Below are 17,776 nucleotides of genomic sequence, written 5' to 3'. Positions count from 1 at the left end.
CCAAAGCTGTACCAACAACCCTGAATTGTTGATAATACTTCTAATCAATTGCTTTCTATCAGATAAATGGATCTGAGAAGCCCCACACAGCTGTATGTTGACATGGACTGAGTCAACCTTTTGTGGAGTGCAGCATACACAAGGCAAGTGTGTGTGTCTCTTCAACTCTCACTGAATAAGAGCAGTCGGCTGCCTTTTACCACCTCATGGTCAGGGCACAATGCCAGTCTAGTACAGGACCGTAACCCACACGGCCAGTTGACACAACCACTCTGTACCAGGATCCTGCAACGTAGTGCTGGGGGCAGCCCTCTACAGCAACTCACTCACAGACTCCAGTTCACTGGAAGCTAGACACACACACTGAGACGTATGAGACACCCCGACTATATTTACCAGATGATCTATGAAGCAGTGAATAGCAGGTTTCCTATTTGGTCTCCTCAGTACACCGAAGCATCTGATTTAAGACCTACCACTGAAGCTTTCACACTTGGTTTATGGACCATTGTCAGCCGGGTGTGATGACATCAACGCCACAGTGGGAGCTTCGTCTTGGGCTATTGTAGACTTCACTGAGGGGACCCAAATGCACCCCTCCCCCCATGGCTCATATACCCCGCTATTAGAAAGAAAAAGGATCCGTGCCACTACACGTGCAGCTGTCTAAATATTGCTTCTGCTTCGCTCTCCCTCCTCTTATCATGTTCTCTCCTCTCCCTCTCTGTCGTTCTCAATCTCCGGGTAAGCACATTCTTTTTTTTTTTGTCTTGCAGTGAGAGAGCGGGGTCAGTTTTGGAGGGGGCAACTGTTCAAGCAGAGCAAGTGGGGTTGTCCGCATTTGGTGCACTGTTGTGTCAACAGTCTGTCCCCGAGAGGGCAGAGCGCTGGGAATAGCTCACATTCTGGTGTGCGGGTGGGAGCAGAGGGCGGCTACTATGGCCAGTGATATTGTAGCAGAGTCCTTGTGCTTCAGAGGTTATTTGTCTTAGAAAAAAATACTAAACCTTAGGTCGCTAACCACAGAGTCAGTGTTTACATTGAATCAAATTCCAATTACATCTACACATCCAGATGAGGAGACTATCAAAAATTGTGATATTGATATATTTTGTGACGGCCTCCTCAGCCGTCAAGTGGCTACACCTGGGCCCGGTGGTTTCTTCCCCTTTAAGAGGACGTCAGAAGAGGGAGACGACCCTTCCATTTGCCCGCAGCACGCTTTTGTTTTGAGTTGTGGCAACCTTATGACTTTTGTTGATACACCTTTCAACACTGCTCGCTATCATGAAACACTCACACACATGTACACCACTGACTTACTGACTTGCATACCTCACGTCTAGTTATGTTAAATTAGTATTCTTAAATAAATTACCACAGCATAGTTCTCGCGCAAGTGTTCCCCTTTGTTCTGTCTCAACCCCCGAGCCGGGTTTGTGACAATTTGGTATTTATTTAAGAGGCACATTTTGGTTACACAGGGTTTAATTGTAACATAAACACCCATTATTCTCTATCGTTCTGAAGTGAGCTGAGATTCCCCAGGTGCATGAATGTTTCATGGGCACCATCCTTCCTCAAATCCAGCTTACCTCTCTTCCCCTGTCTGAGCCCAGCCCCTCACCTCCCTGAAGAGACTCTCATCCCATTCCACTGTCAATTACGGTTGCTGATATCATCATCACCATCAGTATTATGAGGAGGGAAGCTTTTTAAACAGCTGTGTTTACAACAGTGATCACTTGATCATCAGGATGAGTATCCCCATCATCATCCTCAGTGTGAAAAAGAGGCTGATTTTTATGGCAAGGAAGCGCCGACGCATTGAAAGTTGACTGTGCAAAGTGACTCCTATCCTGTAACTGCAACACTTACTTGATCTTCCCAACAACCTTGAACCTTCAACTTTTTCATGCTAAAGTCTGCACTTCTGTTTGGAGCAAGACTTTTTTCGTTGTGCTCACTGTACTTCATAGTGTCAAACAGCCGTAGGTTTACGTTTACAAGAACCTGGGGTGTTAATTTGTACGGCTAAATACATCTACAACCTAGAACACTTGAGCGCTGAGGCCCGATCAGCTGACGGCTAATTCAGGGACCTGAGGGCACGGCTGTCTGTCATGACCTCATTTGCTTTATAGAGAGCCTTACAACAGGACCGTTCAAGCCAGCAGCAACACACAGCGCAGGGGAGAGGGGAGCCAAGGTTGTCCCAACGTTTGCAATATCCTTAAGTAAAGGCCCCTGGCCAAGCAAGTTGTAGCCATATAAATTGACAAAAGGAAACAACGTACTAAGACCACATTAGGGACAGACAGGACAGAGAAAGGCGTGTTAGCTGATGTCACACGCCATCGAAAAGCTGTGCAATTGAAACAGCATGGGGCTGACTTGTTCATAAACCAAGTGCACTCATATGCCAAGCGTTCTTAAAACACATTATGGAGACTCTTGTTGATTTGTTTGTTGGCTTGTGAAGCATAGCTTATTAGTAATAGGGCCATCCATCATGGATAGGGGAATCGGAGACTTATCAGAAGCTTGGTCTCAAAGGGGTATCAGCTTTACTATCATCTCAAAGAGAGTGGGCGTGCATTGATTTGTTGATATGCTTAGTTCTCTTTGTTCTTAATTTTTACTTGCATAATAAGACAGAAATATCCACACAGATGTCTACAAGTTCTGGCGTCAGTTTAAAGTTTAAATGAGGATTGGTGAATAAGGAAAGCAGAAGTTCAAGTTTAGGTCAAGGGTTGTTACAGAACTTCCTTTTGGCAACAGTTGGTTCTACCATCAAACGACAACTGTAGAGATTATTATGTGTGTTGGTTATAAGGACACAAGCCATGTTCGACAGGAACCAATGTTTCAAATGTCAATGTTGGTCTAGTACGTCCATGTCACCAATGTAAAAGGAACTTGACTCTATCCGTTGACAGTGACTCGCTGACCCCGCCCGTGGATCCCTGCTGGCGGTCAGTAAGCTAGTCCCTGTTGTCCGGGGATGATGCCGCTCAATCTATTTATAGTCCAGGACACAGAGTCCTGCCTCTGTGTTCTGCTGCTTTGCTGGAGGACAGCCTGTCTGTCTGCCTGTCTATCTGTCCAACTCTGTCTGTGTTTTTCTGCCTGCCTGCCTGCCTGCCTGCCTGCCTGCCTGCCTGCCTGCCTGCCTGCCTGCCTGCCTGCCTGCCTGCCTGCCTGTCTGTCTGTCTGTCTGTCTATCTATCTATCTATCTATCTATCTATCTATCTATCTATCTATCTATCTGTCTGTAGACTTGCCTGCCAATCTGCCTGAGTGCCTATCTTTCTGCCTCCTTGGATGTCTGCCTGTCTGTTTGTCTGTCCAAGACTCTACTCCCTGACCTCCGCACCTATGCTGACTGCACCGGGAGAGAGACTTACAAGATTCCTCTGTGGCAGTTAGGAGGGCTATATCAAATAGAGCATGGAGGCGCTTCATTGAGGGATGCCATGTTCTTCCCCCCCTTTCGTTGACTAATGGGCTAATAATTCAACTGTCTCCCTGGCACGTTATCTTCACAGTTTCTCAGGGGAATTTGACTATATACCGTTCAGCTATGTCTCTGCTAAAGCCCAACCCTGTGAAGATATGCCTGAGATTCACATAGTTACTCGCATGCCAAATGCATGTGAGATGGGGTGCTATGAGGGACATGGTAAAAGCAAAGCTTTCGCTCTGGGAGGTGTTTATAAAGAAACAGGTTGACATGATAAATACGATAATGAAGAGGCAAGAATCTATCATCGCCTGTCGTTTGTGTATGAATGTACGCTAACATCCACTCATGCTTATCTTAACGTAGCATACTGTTTATAATAGGTAAGCCATTTTCTTTTGATTACAGCAGTAGATAATCTCAAGTGATCGGGAGTAATTAAGTGCCGTTGTGCACCAGCAGCAACTTCTTTCGCTCCACACAAACACACGCACACATCTCTAAATTGACAACAAATCTCTATCTCAGCGAGACTGTGCTGAATCCTTACCAGGGTTGAGTGTCAAAGCTCAGTGGCAGCTATAAGACAACCACCAAGAGAACCATCAAGCTTATCTTTACAACAGCTTGTTCGTCACAGGCAAAGGTGATTCAGATGATGTAGCCCACACTTGAACAACTAAGTACTTCCTCTTGATAAAAAAGTCAATCGCACAAAAAAGGTGTGTCTAAGTAGATGTTGTGGAGTGCCAGACGATTGTTCATTCTGCTTCTGGTTTGCATTTCCCAGGCATCCAATGAAAAAACGCCCCCATAAGCAGAGCTGAATTGAGCATGAGTTTGTAATACTGAGAATTTTACTTGTGGCAAAAATAGTTGTTACATTTTTTCTCTACCTTCTGCACTCCATCCCTTCCTCCCCGCTATTTTTCCCTCTCCTTTCCTCTTTCAATGGTTAGTGTTATGAAGGTGGACATGTGTTTGTGTAGGCAGGGGTTCCTAAGCCAGGCCCTCTCCTTCCTGTTCAGTAACAAGCAGCCTGCTCTCTTATCAATACCAGATCTCAGAACAGAACAGAGAGAGAGAGAGAAAAAAAGAAACCACTGACAGGAAGGGGAGGTAGCTCTTTTAAAAAGTTTTTCCTTTAGCGAGGTTAACTGAATGTCTGTGCCCCTAAGATGTCACAGCAGAAAGCAATTATTTATTAGGGCATGCACTGATAAAGTACAATCAAGTAAAACTGTAAAGGACTAAAGAACAGCGTTGTCTTTCAAGAGAGAACTCACAATGACAGAACTACAAAGATATGTGTATTGTATATAAATAAGTTAACATATGTATTCTCTCCCTTTGTCTGGATACTGAGTCAATAACCTCGAAGATTACATTTCCCAATTGATATTTGTTGCTGCTATGTTTTGCTAGTGTTGTTTGTGTGGTTAAAAGCAACCCATCCCTTGTGTTAGGTTTCTCCCTCCACTAAATGAACCTGCTGAGGGAAGGCGCAGGGGCGGTCGACCACTGAGAGAGAGGCAGCTGTGACAGACCATGTCACTCATGTCATATACCCCGTGCCTGTGCCTGCCTGTCGGCCTGCCTCCTCTAACATTTCCACTTGCTAATCGCTGGGGTTTATCCCACTCCACAGTGTGTGAGGCAGATGTTCATCCGGTCGCCGTACTTCTCAGTGTGTGGGGTGTGTGCACCAGGCACCGCACGTCCTAATTCCTAAGCCGTAATGTAGCTATTGTATAATACAGCGGAGCCGACTGTATACTAGCCCTTCCCGCCATGGCGTTCCATTGGTAAAGCTACATATGTGACAGTGAACTACATGTTAAGCGTACTCAGAGGGATGAACTTATGGCAGGTATGTGATGCTTTGTTTTTTCCTTTTTTGTGCAGGAGGCCATGAACCCTCTGTGCAAGTGTATTGGTGGAACCCCAAGGTGGGCTGGTAGAGCCACAGAAAGCAGCACAAGGCCATACCCAGCCATGCCCTGCACTTAGGTTCTAGCAGTTCTGCTATGGCAGACATTTTGAATCCACAGAACTTGGCTCTGTACAACAGGCAGAGCCTGTCAGACCAAACATACTGTAACTGCGTTGAGAACCATCCACTGACAAGCGGATATCTATTTCCAGTGACGTGCCTCATCTGTTGTCTCCTCTCCCACCCCAAGCAATTCATGACATTTTGTAGGAAGGCAGTCTTGGTGGAGATGACTGAGTGAGGAGACCTCTGAGGAGGCCTTAAGAGGAAGGGGGGAGGGTGGGATTTTGTCACATAGTTGCACTGGATGAATGTCACCCACCTGTGATCACTGCAAGCCTGGTTTCCTGTGCCACGCGAGGCCCCCCGCCCATTCACATGTCAGGATGAGAACCAGCCCACGGTTTGCTGGTCGAGCCTGCCGCCCCCTAGAACACAGAGACGAGACACACATGAAATTAAGTATTATTATGAATGCTTAATTAGGCAGACAAAAAACAGTCGATTCATTTTGCAATTAACCCATTTCACTGGACACAACGGATAATGCAAAGAGCCAAATGCATTATTTCAGTTCATTGTATACAGGCTTCCATGCCATGCAGCTTATCGTGATACATTTCCTGACTGCATGGATAAGCCCCTTCACACTCCATTGGCATTGAGGACAAATCAGAAGAGAGGGGTGACACTTCGCGTGATGGCCGGAGCGTTGTGAACATTCACAGCGGAGTAAGTTCAGCTCCAGGGCACGCTCATGGCAGCACCACGACTCACTCCAGATTGACAGATAAGCCTATTAAGGGAGGCCTGCTCCATAGCTTAGCACTTACCTTGCATGGCACAGGACCACCTACGACCTAACAATATTCAACCTCCAATAGATCTTAACATCAGGTAAGGGTAACTATTTCCAAAGTGACGAGCTGTAAGCCTATGTGATACATATAAGTAGCATACAGAACCAGGTCATCCAACACTTTATGCTAGAATGGAAAATCATCTCATGTTTGAGGCCTTTAAAACTTTGCCTTTTATGGCACGAATGTCAGATCATGTTTGGACAAGTTTACCATGCAAAAATGGTTGTTTCTGTGACAAAGTCATTGTTTTTGAGTGGTTGTAATTGCTAATACAACAGGTGTCATGGCATCATTCGTCAGTATCATGTCCCTCACTCCCTTGCCCACTCGGCGGTTAAAACCAGGGTCCTCTGAATTTCACACTTAACAACCACACTTTAGAAACGCCGCTTTAGCCAGTTGTGCCACCAAAAAACTAAATTCAATGGGTGCTACTAATAGTGAGGAGTATGTTAAACCAATTCAACTCAGTTAGACTAGCATGCCTGAAAGTGTTTCAATACGCTTTGTCTGAATCTTAATCTTGTAGAATATATAAAAAAAACATGTCAAAATTGTGGAGGTCATTTAAAACACTGAAAAAAGTATAAAAAGACACGCAAATACCAATACTGGCCAGAGCCATTCACTAGGATCCTACTTCACAGGTGGTGAAATATTAGAAAGGCGATAAAAAAACATGACAGATAAAACCACCATCCGCTGTGTGTTACAGTAAGTCTAGGTTTATGTGTGTGTGCACGTGTGGGAAATGTCATTGTTCCTCACCACTCACCTCCTTTATCCTTTCCCCCTTTCCCCCTTCATCCCCCTCTCTTATCTGACTGTATTCATTTAAGGAGTATCGTTTTCATCAGACAGTCTGTTAGTGACACACAGCGTGCCAGCCATTCCAATCTGACCAGAAGGATTCTGTGATGGATTTTTCTCTTGAGCTCATGCTTTGGTTGACAGCGCAGGGCTAATACAGCCTATGAACACTGTTTAACCACCAAGGTATCATTTCACATTTGGTGGGAGACAGCCGTCCCTTGTGCCCTACACTTTCTTTATCCTCTTTTTTAAGCATTATTTCTCTCTTTGGTCGGAATTGCTGCATTCTGGAAAAAGTGGAGGAGTACTGGAGGCTCAATGGGTTAGGGGAGGGAGGTGAGATGAAAGGTGGCGGGAGGTTTGATGCTTGGTGACTCTTTTTTTAAATGTATTTTATTTATTTCTTTGACCAGCTTTTCTCCCAGACACCCCAGTGGGGTTCATCAACTGCTTTTTCAGAACTGGGAAAAAAATCAATACACTCTACACTGCAAACAGTTCATAATGACGGGGATGAAAAAACCCCAGCTGCAACAGAATTGATTTGTTTAAGTACAATAACACAGGGCTGTAGTCTGGAGAGCAGGGCCTCAAACACCCAGAAAAAAATGACTGACAGAATGAAACCACAAGCAGTAATTGATAAACTGCTTGCTAACCGCAAATACATAATACAGAGGGATGTTCTCATTAAAGAGTTATTTTATCTGATGTAGCTCGAGCTTAGACAGGGGTAGGAAAAATCCTGGCATATGAGAAAAAATGTTAAGCTATGTATAGATGTTGACAGGAGATCTTTTACACAATTAAATACTGTCTCAAGATAATTAATACTGTAAGAAATCAATGCTTTAAACACCTAATAGGCTTAATAGTACAATAAATACAATGGCTATTATTAGTTTTTCCTGTACTTGAATAACACTGTAGATTTCTTCTGTTTTTCCAGACTTTTCCAATGGAGTGTACTTTTATTACTCAATCCCCACACATATATACAAACCTATACACAAGCAGATAAACATCGATACCCATATTCCTCTAATCACACACTGTTTTTGGCAGGCAGAAAGCGGTTTGAAGTCACCGATGCAAGGCCAGAACATGATCATAAGATAACAGCAACCTCCCTGAGAAATGAAATATGTGGTGAAGCCTCTGAATCTTCCTGATATGGAAGAAAAAAGGTCCTGGTGTAAATTGTGAAAAGACAGCCCAAAACAATAAAACATGTCTCAGAGCCGCATTCAAGACAGCACCAGAGGAGCATTAATCATTGTTATTATTCTTTCACGTAAGGCCCTCCCAGGTTTAATTGGGTCCTTGTGGAATCAACCTCCAGACACTGTCATCCTATTCAGTCAACCCACACTGCCCCCCCCACCCACACACACACACACACTCACACACCACCCTCACCGTTCCCCCGCCCAGACCCACCAACACAGGGATCCCCCCCGTGTGACAAACGGCTGTCCTGTGGAAAATGGCCTTCTTCCGACAGCTTCCTGGCTGCATCACGAAGCCTGCTGGCTTGAGCGGATGCCACCAGCAGAGGCTGGACAGTGACGACCCCCCCCATCCCCACCTATCTTTCCCTCACCCCCACAGGAACACAGGGTGTAAGATCACCTGGCAGCATCTCTCGGAACTCGGAGAAAGAGAACTGCACTGAACATCTCTCAGCCAGCCAGAACTCCCTGACTATTGATCCCCCCGGACAGCATTAGCATTTAAATTTTTAATTACAGTATGTTTTGTAGGTGAATGCAGATCAAAAATGAAACATCAGGGGCTATTAAAATGGAACAGCAAGTGCTGCAGGTGTTATTTGCATCCACAAGTGTACAAAGAAATAGTCCTCATGGTATGAATTGCATATAAAGGTGGTGAATACCTCAGTATGTGGTCTGTGGCCTGTATCCTCTCACTACAAAGTTGAGCACAACATTTTTACCTGCAGAAATTACTGTTGAACTTGCCACTGGCCAGTAAAAAAGGAACAATGAAAAAAAGCTTCTGCCTGATTCCCAAATGATCGTATTATTGGGATAGAGGGATGACGTTTTTTTTTAAACAAATAATCATATTATTGTGATATTAGTGAAGGACCTAAATAGCAACTACCAAGAAGCACAGACTTTTCAATTACCTCCAAAGCAGCTCTCTGTGTATCATAACCATGCCCCCTTAAACCACACACCAGTTCCCTCACATGCCAGATGAGCCATGATACGCATTTTAGGTTTCCAAAACTCCAACACTCACAAGAACTCATAGAAGATCAACCAACTATTGGAGAGAGGGACAAAACAAAACCCTAGAGACAACAACAAAAGTAGGAAAGCCAGTCTCCTTTGGAGATTTTTGGGGAGGGGGAGGGGGAGCGGGAGAAGGCAGACTGAAGGTAGGGGGATGTGTTAGGGTCCTGAATAAAAGGAGGCCTAGAGGGTGGAGTCTTTTCACTGAGTTAGGTTGAAAAGATGAGGTGTTCGTAAACGAACGGCAAGCTCTCCCGCTAGAGGGCCCCTGCCGTGACTGCTGTAATCAGCTCTTGTCACAATAGTCTCCCCTTTAGCCGTGGTGGAGCACGAGTGAACAGCAAGAGGCCCCTAACCCCCAACCCCAAAACACAAGCAACAAGTCTCTAGCAGTTTCCATATGTTGCGTTTACTGTAGGAAACATTCCAGATTTGATGGCGGGGCATCATCATAAACAAGTTATCTTTTTCTGTGAATTAGTGCATGTTCCTCGCTAATCTGCATTTTAGAGTGATTATTTTCAGGGATAATGATTAAAGCGTGGTACATGGAGAGAGGGACGCCTCTGTTAGCGCTGCTGCATTTCTCGATCTCTAATGATGAGTGCACATGCAGGTGTTAGTAAGCAACCATTCCTGTAATTATTTGCTGCTCCTTACATGCAGATTCACCCATCCGTCCATCCATCCAGCCACCTACACACACACACACAGGACCATTATCACAGCAGCTACAAATTGTGTCTTTAACTTGCCATTTCAGGTAATTTGCTTGATACTGTACACACCTCCCAAATGTGATATCAAAGACTTCAACCTCTAACATTCTTCCAATCCTCAACATTACTCTTTTAAACTAATTTATGTTTTACCGTTTTAATCCAAGGGAAGCAAACAAGAATTTAACCTGATCTAACACATATTTATATGAATGATCCTTGAAAAAAATGTTTTGTCTGAAACATCATCTTCAAGATTTATTTTCCAAGAATGATGTGAACTCACAAAAAACTGTATTTTTCTATCCAGTCAGCAACAGCAACAGCAGCATTAAAGAGGTGCTCTGCTCTTGTTCTTTTGTTTCCACTACTATTAGAGAAAGAGAGGGGGGGTAGTGCCGTGGTGAATCCCTTGAGATAGACAGAGACAGAGGTGAGCTCTGCATTTGCAGCAAATCTATAAAACGTGGCCGCAAACAATACAGTAAATGCATGTAAGTCTTTCCCACCTGCTTGATCAGTTGAAAAATGGATGTGTAAGGCCAGGGCTCTCCAGCCTCTTTCCCAAATTCAGGGGGGATGGTGGGTGGCTTTATTAGAGGTGAGAGTTTCCATAATTTAATGAGAAATACGGTGAGGGTGTGCTCATCCTGATTACAATGGCGAGGTGGATGTAATGAGCCTTGATCTGTCACAGGGAAGTGCTCAGAACCCACATTTGCATTCTCAACCCCTTTCTTTATCTTACCCCTTGTCCTCTCTCTCCTTCAATCTCATGAAGATGAGAAAAAGAAAGAAAGAAAAGGAAAGAGAAATCTGGAGAAAGGAAGGGGAGCGGACATATACATCGAGGAATGAAGAGAGGAAAGAGAGAACATTACAGTAGGGAATCAAGATAAAGACGAATATGATCTGGCGATCCAAGGGGCACTGAAATAGGATTTTCACTGTCTGACAGCAGTGAATCACAGAGAACCTGCAGCCGAGACCCAATGAATGCACCAGCTCCAACATAGTCCATTGTGGCTGCACCCTGCATATTTCACACAAAATTGACAGGTCATCGGCAAGTGTGTTTTACCGATGAGTGCATAGCTTGTGACCATCATTATAGCCAAGTGATACTGTATCTACAATTTCCTACAACACTGCAAATGTAAACAAGGTAGTCACATAACTATTGTCCATGTTCCTACTAGTAGCCCGTTATGACGTCAGGCAAACGCCTGGTTCCTGAGGACTCTCAAGGCTACGGAGAGAGAAAAAAACTACATTAATAATGATGTGAAGGAGGCTCGAAAACAAAGCCCTTTATAACAAATGAGCAAATAGGCAGAGCGTCTCATCGCCAAGCTCTAACGACAATCAATTAGCAATTGCTCATGATCTTCGGTGCGGCAGACTGAGGTGTCTTAATGAGTCGCAGTTTCATTACCTCCTTCTCTTGCTCGAGAGGCAGAAGATGGACCAGCCCCACACACACTCTTGATTACACAAACACATACACATCTACACAACCACACACACAGAGACTTACACAAGAAGACACACACAACACAGCACACTCCTCAATCCCCGCTCCACCAGCCTCTTCGTCTCAATGCCTAATGACTCCGCAAGTGGATTACTCCATCAATTCCACACTTCTCTTTGTTTATCCCCTGCGTAAATAATGGTCAACCATTACAATGCATTAGTAGCGCCCTCTTAAGAGAGGGAGAAGAGTGGGTGGGGGATGAGGGGAAGGGTGGGGGGGCACAAGTACTCCTAAAGCATCCTCCAGTGATCTCCAGCAAATCGGCTAATACCATCCATGTGGTCATGGAGCCGTTTGAGATTCTCCCTGGTCTTCCCCATTGACGTGGTGCCAGAGAGAAAGGTGGGGTGGGGGTGGGGTAGGGGTAGAGACAGGTCGGGGGGGAGGTGTAAGAGAGAAAGAGAGAGATGAGGTATGGGTGGGGGAGAAAGTTGGAATGAGTGACAATGAGGGATGGACTCAATCTAACCGTGATCAATTGTTTATTTGAAAAGCCATTAAGGGGGGGGTAAAAGATCTACGCAGTCGACAATATAAAAAGCAATCACGTTGATACTGTTCACGTCATTTGTGCCATCTGAGACCCTTCACACACACACATGCACATTCTGTTGTCTTGGTGTTACATTTACATTTATGCATTTAGCAGATGCTTTTATCCAAAGTGACTTCCAAAAGAGAGCTTTACACAAGTGCATAGGTCACTGATCATAACAACAAGACAGCCTCAAACATTGCAGGTAACCAAAACATGAACTATACATTGTGAAAACCAAATAAGACCCAAAGGGTAGAACCATAAGAGCATTTTGTTAAACAAGATACAATTAAACAACATGAACCTCGATAAATTGAAAGGGTGTACCTGCAGAAAAAAGCAAGCAACAAAAATATATTACACAGGAAGTACAATAGTTTTAAGTCAGTTACAACTAACCAACAACAGCAACAAGTCTCTCAATAAGAGTCATTGTGATCCTGGGGGAAGCATCAGGTCCACACAAACATTCCTAAATGCCGTTGTACTCCCAGAACAAGTGCGTCTTGAGCCTTTTCTTAAAGGTGGGGACACAGTCAGTGTCTCTGATGGAGGAACGGAGTTGATTCCACCATTGGGGGTCAGACAGGAGAAGAGCTTGTGTTGGTACCAGGCGCTCTTGAGCGGTGGGACCACCAGACGGTTGTCAGAAGAAGACTGTAGGTGGCAGGTGGGGGTGCAAGGCTGGAGCATAGACCTGATGTAGCTGGGTGCAGTCCCATTCACCGCTCGGAAGGTCAGTACCAGGGTCTTGAATCTGATACGGGCCATGATGGGAAGCCAGTGGAGGGAGATGAGGAACGGGGTAACATGGGAGCGTCTGGGTAGATTGAAGACCAGACAGGCTGCCGCATTTTGAATACTCTGGAGAGGGCGGGTTGCACATGCTGGGAGACAGGCGAGGTGTTGGTCCAAACATTCACAATGCCTTCACCCTGTACAGGGCCAGGATCTGTAGATATTTCAGCCGAGTCACCCCTCGCCCCCCTTTTCCCACCGCTCTCTTCTAAATCCTTCTCCCACTCGGTGAATTTTCCTCCGGTGTCACAAGACCGGACAGGATCAAAATGAAACGCATCAGCAGAAAAACACACAAGTTGAAATAATCTCCTCGCGCTGGGCCGCTTGGTTCCATGAATCCGGCTAACTGTGCTTATCAACGCCTGCTCGCCATCAGTCTCAATGGCCGCCACTTTCACGAGGAGACAGTTTAGTCCGCTTCTGATCGCACGCAGGTGAATCTCAGCATCGGCCACTCTCCACACATTGGAAACCGACGCTAACGGACAAATGTCTGGTGGCTTATTGAGGCAAAACTTCTGTACGTGGAGGTCATTAGAGCCATCGGTGCCATATGTTCATATCCAGTCAACATCAATCAAGGACAAATTAAGGATTCAATTAATTTTAGATGATTAAGTTTAAATTGCGCCTTGGCAGGGGGCTTAAATAATGGGAATGTGCCCCATGAAAGAGAGAACTGCAGTAATAATGGCTGCATTGTCAGTAGTGGGTATTGAGAGAACAAATAAATGTGCTGCATTGTACTGCGCTGTAGTTCGTCTGGAGTAGCAAGTTAGGGGCATCGAGCGGTCTCCTTTTTTTCTGTCGACATTTAATAAGCTCTGCATAATAATTGAGTGATTTACTGCAATAGCAATCATTCCTCAAACTTAATGTGAATCATTTAATGATTACTCTACGGCGCCTTGGTGAGGAGTGTGGTTTAGGGGTAGCCTTCCAGGGAAAATCGCTTTTTGACGGTTTAAACTAAAGGTTAGTTAATGTTGCTGACGGAGGGAACGTTCTGGGCAGCCATTCAGTGAGGCATACAGACCTTGGGCTGAAGAAAACAGAGAACATGTGGACGCAAATTAGAGGTGGACTAAGGCCGTAACCGCAATATACATTGGGGAGGACACCACCCCCCTCAATATTCAAATATGCTCAATATGTCCCCCCCAATAAATTCATATAATATTTTTAAAAGAATAGTTATGCTACGACACGCAACCACCACGCACTGCCGTCCGAAATATAAAAAAGATTTTGCAGTTTCTCCAGTAGAAACCTTTGATTGACTGCTGTGGGTAGGTAGGTAGTACTTAAAACTCTACGGCTCTGAGTAGTATTAATGTCAAACACTGTCTTTCTATTGCTTGCATTACTATCAAATATATTAAAAAGTGGAAATCTAGAATGTAATATGAGTGTTACATAGGCTATAACACTGTCGATTGTGATTTTATGAAGGTTATCGTCGAGCAATGATATGCTTAATTCCTGTCAGAACCTTTAGCTATAGCTCTTTAGTCTCTCTAGTCTCTGATATTCCACTTGCAAGCTTTGCATTAATTTAGATACCTGGAAAGTTAATTCGCACCATATCCAAGAAATTAGTTTTCAAATGCAAAATAAATTATGGGGGGGGGACCAAAAGTTCCCGGGGGCCTGGTGCCCCCCAGAACTTTTTTTGCATTTGAAAACAAATGTATTGGATGTGTTGCAAATTAATTTTCCAGGTAGCTAAATCCCCAAAGTTGACTCCTTGGCTACGGCCTTGGGGTCGACGGTATGAATGGAATAGGAATATACCAGTATAAATTTGGCATACAATATGGATTTTGACTATACTGTGCTAACCGTGGTAGACTCTTAGAGAAATACGATTTGTCACAGCTCCATTCACACCAGGCACGGCTAGATCGGATCTTTATTAACGCAAATATCGCAGCAGTGCAGATTGCATTGTCATGAAAAACAAAATGTATATATTGCAAAATATACCATTATGCCTTGGTATAATTCTAATTGTATACGAATTATACCATGATATACATTTAAGGCAGAGTGCGAATTATACAATGACTATCGGGGGGGTCAACTTCTTCTCCAGGGCGTGTATAGACCCCCCCGACCTGTTGCTTTTACCTCTTTTGGGGGGGTCCAAGTCTTAATTAGGGGGTCAGACCCCCTCAAACCCCCTGTAATTCGCACCCTGATTTAAGGTCTTACATGCCCAGCCCTAACGCCAACTGAGAGCACTTACAGCACTCTATGCTTCCCTCCAACTGTGCAGACAAACTACTGAGTAAAGCAGGCTCCCTCCTGTTGTCTACAGCTCCCATCACTTCCCTAAAGTGAAGCAGACAAACAATCTTTGAGAAAAAAGACAAATAAATGTCACAACTGTCTTTGCAGCTCTCATAAAGGAGACAGCTCTTTCTCACAAGTCCAAAGTCTCCTCCACAAACGATGGAGCTTGGGACAACAAGTATGTCAACATGGCGCTCTGTTTGGACAGGGCTAGGCGAAATCACTTTGATCCACTTTGAGTCATGTCTTCCTCTATTGCCGTGGTTCTGTGTGCACCAGGGATATAAGACCCCAAGTAACCTGTCTTCTGCATGCACCCTTCAATCCTTCGTTCAGATAAGAAGCCCAAAGTCCTTACGTTGGTTTGGTTATTCAGTGTCATTGTGCTTTGTAAACCACAAAAGCGTAGCATCGAGTGGAGAGCACTAGGGAAACCCATGGCAGCCAAAAGAAGAATGCATGGTGTCTTACCGGACAAGTCACCTGCTGATGGATGGCACACGGTGACACACAATTTTGCAAAGTTGACATTGCGGAGATATAGGACAGAACAAGCCAGAGCTGAGGGTCTGGGTGCAGAACAATGGCTGTCTGGGCTGATTTCTGGCCCTAAACAAAGGCAGGATGACATGGAGCCTGACAGCCCACTGGAGGAACAGGATCCACTCCGCAGACAGGAGGAAAAGGCTTTGCAGAGAAACAATACTGCCAAAAAATCTAACACTCCTCCTTTTTCCTCTTCCTCCCCATCTTTTATGTGCTTTGGCACCTCCACCATTTATGACTCAAGGGTGAACAATCAAACAAGTCATATGAGCACACCCTTGTCAAGGGAAACTAGCCAACCAAGTGGCTTGTGATGAAATGCATAAGCTCAGCGTAAAACTACACTACAGCCAAAAGAATACAAAGAGATAAACAACAATAAAAATTGTATATTGATTGAGGACCCACAGATTGGGTCTCCAAATGGGTGAAAAGAAAAGTTATGTTGTGCTGTGCCATTAGCCAACCTTGTTTTAATTTAAATGAAACATGAAATCCAACTTGATCTTGCATTCCTTTTGCAAGAGCTTATGAGTTGAGTTCATGAGGTGATAAAATCTTTGGTCTCTCTGCTGCCACAATAAAAACACGTAGAGGATACTGAATTATTGATGTCTTTGGTGCAGGACTTCTGTACTTCTCTTATCAATCATTGATGCGGTTTCCATTGAAAACACTCTAATCCTCCCATATCCAGTCACACTTGGGGTGAGAAGGACAACAGAGGTACCGTATTTCTTCAAATAAACGCTGCAGCATTTATTAATTTACATTTTTGGTGAAGGGGTTTATTCGAGGACATTGTTTATTTAAGGGCGGCCTTTAATTAGTAAGAGAGATTTCGTGAATTTTAGCTGCAGTGCAGGCATAGACAACTTTGTTGCTGGCATTGTGACAAATGATTCATGCAGCTAAAAACTCAGGTTTCATTTACTACCGCTGACCTCCTTGTCTATTCTTTGTTTGTCTATGAGTGTGGCAACTCCCTTTCTCATTGGCTATCAATTAGGTGTGCGTTGGTAGTACAACAGTCTCTAATACAAGTGTTCTAGCCTGGCTGCCAGCCCAACTTCTCCCCGCCCACAAACAAATTTGGTCGGGAAGTTGGGTCTGGAGCCCCGTATTGGACTACATGATACCAGGATCTGGGCGGACCAAAGAAATTGCCAGGGCAGGCTTTATACGATGATGGACAGATGATCAACAGTAACGTAATCAACAACGTCACGAAAGAGCCCTTGGGTTGACATATTACATTGCTCTGATTTGTTGTTGGTCTATCCAATTGAGCGTAGAGGCATTTGTTTTATGAGTTTGGTTGAACACGCCCCGTAGTCACAGTCCAACGGAGAGTTTTCAGACTCATATTCTGACTAGAATTATGAGTATGACAACGTCAGGCTACAAGTGTTCTACATTGTGTAGAAATTTGAAGCAGCATGCCGAAACGTTCATACACGTTAGCTTTCAAACAGAAAGCTGTGCAGAAAGTTGTGTAATGTGTAATAAATACTGGGGCTGAATTTAACCAATTAAATAACTGTTTTCAGATTTTTTTGGTGCAGCGTTTATTCGAGGGCGGCGTTTATTAGGCCTACACAACGTACATTTTTGGTGCAACGGTTATTCGAAGAAATACGGTACTTTTGATGAGTTCCTGCGTTTCTCAAACATATGCACCCCAAAACTATGAACCCTGTAATGCTAATAAGGGGATTCCAAGCTATACCTAAACCAAAGAAGGATTCACATTCTGTTCTCATGAATCGATAACTAGGTGTCTGAGTTTCTGAAGGACACCTTTGATTCCTGTATTGTTCACACTCCTGAAATGATAATGACACTTCTTAGATAGAAAAACAAATAATTATGTTCCAACATAATACTAATTTCTGCCCCGCTAAGTTTCTGAACAAGCTTCCATTTTGGCTCCACCACAGTGG

General features: G+C 44.3%; 1 protein-coding gene across 2 annotated transcripts in view; it reads right to left on the bottom strand.

Annotated features, from left to right (window-relative positions):
* The window catches only part of LOC146260372 (zinc finger MIZ domain-containing protein 1-like), a 96,601-nt gene that overhangs the window by 64,920 nt on the left and 13,905 nt on the right, over positions 1 to 17,776 (bottom strand). For both annotated transcript variants that reach the window (XM_084670190.1, XM_084670188.1), the window contains exon 2: positions 5,783 to 5,888. The gene's annotated coding sequence lies outside the window, so the exon portion shown is untranslated. The remainder of the gene's footprint in view (positions 1 to 5,782; positions 5,889 to 17,776) is intronic.

Source organism: Hypomesus nipponensis, chromosome 13 (assembly GCF_054491055.1).
Source record: "Hypomesus nipponensis isolate SF chromosome 13, ASM5449105v1, whole genome shotgun sequence".
Classification (NCBI taxonomy): Eukaryota; Metazoa; Chordata; class Actinopteri; order Osmeriformes; family Osmeridae; genus Hypomesus; species Hypomesus nipponensis.
This window is presented reverse-complemented; position numbering and strand designations above follow the sequence as displayed.